We start from the raw sequence: 6,398 nt of genomic DNA on the forward strand, positions 1-6,398 counted from the left end.
ACTGTTAAAAAAAAAAAAAAAAAAGAACAACTCTATTTTTTGCCTTCATCATCTAACTATACAAAGTACTTCTCTTACATTGAATGATTTTACTCAAAATTTGAGTGATACAAGTATAGGAAGTTATTTGTATGTAATTGGGTGGGAGCGGGGATTAGGTAGGAAGCCAAGATCTGGAACTAATACAGAAAGATAAAGTGGTAGAAATAGAAGTATGGGACTTTGGAAATTTAATACTGTCTAAATATGTGTATTGCCTGCCTTAAAATAAATTAGAGAGGAAAATGATGTGAGTCATGTTAAGTTAAAATGAAAATTCATGAAAGATGAGTCATCCTCATTTCCTACAGAATAAAGTACAGAAGATTTTTTTTTTCTTCATTTCAGGATACACAACCAGAAAAGCGAATTGGGAAAATCTAGGTAGTCATTTTCTCTCTTGCTTTGCTATAGATATGTCCCATTTGATAGTGCTGCTGTTCCTCATTTCATTTCTTTATGCCTCTTGTAGCAGAAACTGTTGCACATCACTGACAGGGTAATTCTAGGGCTGGTCCTTAGCCCTGAAGAAGGCTGGTTCATAGTTTGTTAAATGTTATATCAGGACTGGGGGCATACTGCATGTTCACCCAGATGTGGTGTCTTTTCTGGGAAAGAATCTCAATCTTCCTGGAAGCATGGACATAGAGCACTGTCATTATCCTTAGCAAATTATCAATGGCCAGTAGAAATACAAAGCTACCAGAGTTTCTGTGAGGAAATCTGGAAAGTAACCAAGCTGGAGTGGCAAAGGTGGGCTCAATCTGTAAAGAAATCACTTTGCCAATCTTCATCCAAGTGCGCACTAAACTATGGAAGACACAGATCCTGCATATTCAGCGGTAAAATCCTGTGCTGTCCATGTATATCACATAGTCCTGGATCTGAACTGTGTGAGCAGGGAATCTACCTCTATCCTTTAGTTGACTAGAGAAGGTAAGTCCTGGGGCACATGGGTTTCATGTGTGAATGAGCTTCCATAGTTGATGCCTTTATTTATTTTTTTAAGTTTATTTTGGGAGAGAAAGTCTGCGCAAATGGGAGAGGGGCAGAGAGGGGAGAGAACAAGAAGCCTAAGCAGGCTCCACACTGTCAGCGCAGAGCCCAATGCGAGGCTTGAACTCATGAACTGTGAGATCGTGACCCAATCTGAAATTGGACACTTAACCAGATGAGCCACCTGGGTGCCCCCATCGTTGATGCCTTTAACTTGTTACCTCAACCCAAGTTCTAATCCTCTTGCCTCCTAGTAATGTTTATTGTGATAACATTCACATTTAAAGTATACAGTTCAATTGTTTTTGATATATTCACAGAATTGTGGAACTATCCCCACAATCAATTTTAAAATATTTTCATCACATCACAAACAAACCCTGTAATTTTTAGCTATCACCACCCCAAATCCTCATTCCATCATGTCCTGGGTAACCAATAATATATATTTTGTTTTTGTATATTTGATTTTTTTGTTTGTTTGTTTTAAATGTTTTATTCATTTCTAGGAGAGAGGGAGAGAGCGTGAGCAGGGGAGGGTCAGAGAGAGAGGGAGTCACAGACTGAAACAGGCTCCAGGTTCTGAGCTGGCAGTCAGCACAGAGCCCGACACGGGGCTCGAACCCACGAACCGCGAGATCATGACCTAAGCGAAAGTCGGACGCTTAACCGACTAAGCCACCCAGGCACCCCTGTATATTTGATTATTAAGGACATTTTATATAAATTAAATCATATAACGTGATCTTTTGTGACTGGCTTTAACTGAAAACATAATGATTTCAAGATTCATTCATGTTATAGCATATATCAGTACTTCATTCCATATTTATGTGTGAATGTTATTTTTCCTATATAATTCACACATTTAAAGTAAACAATTGTATTCACTGTAATCACAGAGGTGTGCATTGTTAGTTATTTTAGATCATTTTACAACTTCTGTTTTCAGTGCTTTTAGGCATATACCTAGGAGTGGAATTGCTGGGTCATATGGTAATTCTGTGTTTAATTTTTTAAGAAAGTCAAACTTTCCACAGTGGCTGCACCATTTTACAGTCCTACAAACATTATGCAAAGTTTCCATTTTCTCTACATCTTTGCCAACACTTGTTTCTGTATTTAAATTTTTTAATGTTTATTATTTTTGAGAGAGAGAAAGAGACAGAGTGTGAGCAGGGGAGAGAGAGACAGAGTGTGAGCGGGGGAGGGTCAGAGAGAGAGGGAGACACAGAATCCGAGGCAGGCTCCAGGCCCTGAGCTGTCAGCACAGAGCCCAACATGGGGCTTGAACTCACAAACTGTGATATCATGGCCTGAGCCTAAGTCAGACACTTAACTGACTGAGCTGCCCAGGCCCCCTGTTTCTATATTTTTTAAATTACGGCCAACCTAGTGAGTATGAATTGGTATCTCCTTGTGGTTTTGTTTTGCATTTCTCTAATAATGCTGTCAAACACTTTTCCATGTATTTGTTGACAATATGTAAATCTTCATTGGAAAATGTTTAAGTCCTTTGCCCATTTGTTAATTGGATTGTCATTTTGTTGTTGAATTATAAGAGCTCTTTGTATATTCTAGATATTAGACCCTTATCAGATATATGATTTGCTAATATTTTCATCTATCCTATGGCTTTTTTAAAAGACTTTAATTTTTTAGAGCAGTTGTAGGTTCACAGCAAATTTGAGAGAAAGGTACACAGATTTCTTACATACCCCCTACCTCCACACTTAAATAGCCTCCCACATTTTCAGCATTCCTCACCACTGTGATACTTTGGTTGCAATTGATGAATCCACATTGACACATTGTAGTCACCCAAACCTCCTAGTTTACTTTTAGAGTTGACTTTTGAAATGAATTCTGTGGTTTTGGAAAAATGTATAATTTTATATATCCATCTTTATAGTATCATGCAGAGTATTTCCACTGCCCTAAAAATCCTGTACCTGCAACCCCTAGCTATTACTCATCTTTTTTATTGTCTCCATAGTTTTTGCCTTTTCCAGAATATCATATAGTTGGAGTCAGACAGCATGTAGCCTTTTCAGATTGGCTTCTTTTGCTTAGAGGTAAACATTTAAAGTTACACCATGTCTTTTCATGGCTTGATAGCCTATTTATTTTTATCAATGAATAATACTATGTTATCTAGATGTACCAAGTTTATTTATCCATTCACTTACCAAAGGATATTTTGGTTACTTCCAAAGTTTTGACAGTTATGAATAAATCTCCTATGAATTATCTGTATGCAAGTTTTTATGTGAACATAAGTTTTCATCTTTAGGTAAATACTAAGGAATGTGATTGCTAGATTGTATGGTAAAAACATGTATGGTTTTGTAAGAAACCGCTAGCCTGTTTTTCAAAGAGGCTATATACCATTTTGCATTTCCACTAGCAGTGAATGAGAGAGTTCTTGCTGCTCCACATTTCTCACCAGCATTTGGTGTTGTTACTCACTGTTCTGGAGTTTGGCCATTCTAATAGTTATATAGTGGTATGTCTTTGTTGTTTTAATTTGCAGTTCCCTGGTGACATGATGAGGAACTTCGTTCATATGCCCATATGTCGTATATATATCTTTGGTGAGGTGTTTCTTAGGTCTTTGACCCATTTTTTTAAATTTACATCCAAGTTAGTTAGCATATAGTGCAACAATGATTTCAGGTGTAGATTCCTTAATGCTTCTTACCCATTTAGCCCATCTCCCCTCCCAAAACCCCTCCAGTAACCCCGTTTGTTCTACACATTTAAGAGTCTCTTACTTTTTTTTTAATGTTTTATTTATTTCTGAGAGAGAGAGAGACAGTGTGAGCATGGGAGGGTCAGAGAGAGGGAGATACAGAATCTGAAGCAGGCTCTAGGCTCTGAGATAGCTGTCAGCACAGAGCCTAATGTGGGGCTTGAACCCACGAACTGTGAGATCATGACCTGAGCCAAAGTTGGACATTTAACCAACTGAGTCATCCAGGTGTCCCAAGAGTCTCTTATGTTTTGTTCTCCCTGTTTTTATTTTTGCTTTCTTTCCCTTATGTTCATCTCTTCTGTGTCTTAAGGTCCTCATATGAGTAAAGTCATATGATACTTGTCTTTCTCTAATTTTGCTTAGCATAATACCCTCTAGTTCCATCCACGTAGTTGGAAATATCAACATTTCATTCTTTTTAATTGCCGAGGAATACTCCATTGTGTGTGTGTGTGTGTACCATGTCTTCTTTATCCATTCATCAATCGATGGACATTTGGGCTCTTTCCATACTTTGGCTATTGTTGATAGTGCGGCTATAAACATTGGGATGCGTGTGCCCTTTCAAAACAGCATTCCTGTATCCCTTGGATAAATACCTAGTAGTGCAATTGCTGGGTTGTAGGGTAGATCAATTTTTAATTTTTTGTGGAACTTCCATACTGTTTTCCAGAGTGGCTGCACCAGTTTGCATTCCCACCAGCAGTGTAAAAGAGATCCTCTTTCTCTGCATCCTTGCCAACATCTGTTGTTGCCTGAGTTGTTAATGTTAGCCATTCTGATGGGTGTGAGGTGGTATCTCATTTTGGTTTTGATTTGTATTTCCCTGATGATGAGGGATGTTGAGCATCGTCTAATATGACTGTCAACCACCTGGATGTTTCTTTGGAGAAGTGTCTGTTCATGTATTTTGCCCATTGTTTCATTGGATTATTTGTTTTTGGGTGTTGAGTTTGATGAGTTCTTTATAGATTTTGGATACTAACCCTTTATCTGATATGTCCCTTGCAAATATCTTCTCCCATTCCATCAGTTGCCTTCACTGTGCAGACGCTTTTTATTTTGATGAGGTCCCAATAGTTCATTTTTGCTTTTGTTTCCCTTGCCTCTGGAGATGTGTTGAGTAAGAAGTTGCTGCAGCCAAGGTCAAAGAGGTTTTTGCCTACTTTCTCCTCTAGGATTTTTATGGCTTCATGTCTTACATTTAGGTCTTTCATCCATTTTGAGTTTATTTTTGTGTATGGTATAAGAAAGTGGTCCTGGTTCATTTTTCTGCATGTTGCTGTCCAGTTTTCCCAGCTCCACTTGCTGAAGAGACTGTCTTGATTCCACTGGATATTCTTTCCTGCTTTGTCAAAGATGAGTTGGCCATACGTTTGTGGGTCCAACTCTGGGTTTTCTGTTCTGTTCCATTGATCTGAGTGTTTTTGTGCCAGTACCATATTGTCTTGCTGATTACAGCTTTGTACTACAGCTTGAAGTCCAGGATTGTGATGCCTCCTGCTTTGGTTTTCTTTTTTCAAGATTGCTTTGGCTATCTGAGGTCTTTTCTGGTTTCCTACAAATTTTAGGATTGTTTGTTCTAGCTCTGTGAAGAATGCTGGTGTTATTTTGATAGGTATTGCATTGAATATGTAGATTGCTTTGGGTAGTACTGACATTTTAACAATATTTGTTCTTCCTAACCAGGAGCACGGAATATTTTTTCCATTTTTTTTTTTGGTGTTTTCTTCAATTTCTTTCATAAGCTATCTATAGTTTTCAGTGTATAGATTTTTCACCTCTTTGGTTAGATTTATTCCTAGGTATTTTATGGTTTTTGGTGCAGTTGTAAATGGGATTGAGTCCTTGATTTCTCTTTCTGTTGCTTCATTGTTGGTGTATAGGAATGCAATCGATTTCTGTGCATTGATTTTATTTCCTGCAACTTTGCTGAATTCATGGGTCAGTTTTAGCAGTATTTTTGGTGGAATCTTTTGGGTTTCCACATAGAGTAGCATGTTGTCTGCAAAGAGTGAAAGTTTTACCTCCTCCTGGCTGATTTGGATGCCTTTTATTTCTTTCTGTTGTCTGTTTTCTGATTGCTGAGGCTAAGACTTCCAATACTATGTTGAATAACAGTTGCAAGAGTGGACATCCCTGTCTTGTGTCCTGAAAAGGGGAAAGCTCTCAGTTTTTCCCCATTGAGGATGATATTAGCATTGGGTCTTTCATATTTGGCTTTTATGATCTCGAGGTATAATCCTTCTCTCCAGTTTCTTGTGGGTTTTTATCAAGAAACGATGCTGTATTTTGTCAAATGTTTTTTTTCTTCATCTATTGAGAGGATCACATGGTTCTTGTCCTTTCTTTTATTGATGTGATGAATCACACTGATTATTTTGTGGATATTGAACCAGCCCTGCATCCTAGGTATAAATCCCACTTGGTTGTGGTGAATAATTTTTTAAATATATTATTGGGTATGGTTGGCTAACAACTTGTTGAGGATTTTTGCATCCATGGCCATCAGGGAAATTGTCTATATTTCTCCTTTTTAGTGGGGTTTTTGACTGGCTTTGGAATCAAGGTAATGCTGGCTTCATAGAAAGAGTTTGGAAGTTTTCCT

The 6,398-nt window shown here is 37.9% G+C and overlaps 1 long non-coding RNA gene across 1 annotated transcript in view; it reads left to right on the forward strand.

The window, feature by feature from the left end:
• LOC144218010 (uncharacterized) overlaps positions 1-3,222 on the forward strand; it is a 26,388-nt gene extending 23,166 nt beyond the window's left edge. Inside the window, exon 6 of the long non-coding RNA XR_013331022.1 lies at positions 388-3,222. This is a non-coding gene — a long non-coding RNA (uncharacterized LOC144218010). The remainder of the gene's footprint in view (positions 1-387) is intronic.
• The last annotated feature ends 3,176 nt before the right edge of the window (positions 3,223-6,398 follow it).

The sequence above is a fragment of the Crocuta crocuta genome, unplaced genomic scaffold (assembly GCF_008692635.1).
Source record: "Crocuta crocuta isolate KB4526 unplaced genomic scaffold, BGI_CrCroc_1.0 scaffold365, whole genome shotgun sequence".
Classification (NCBI taxonomy): domain Eukaryota; kingdom Metazoa; phylum Chordata; class Mammalia; order Carnivora; family Hyaenidae; genus Crocuta; species Crocuta crocuta.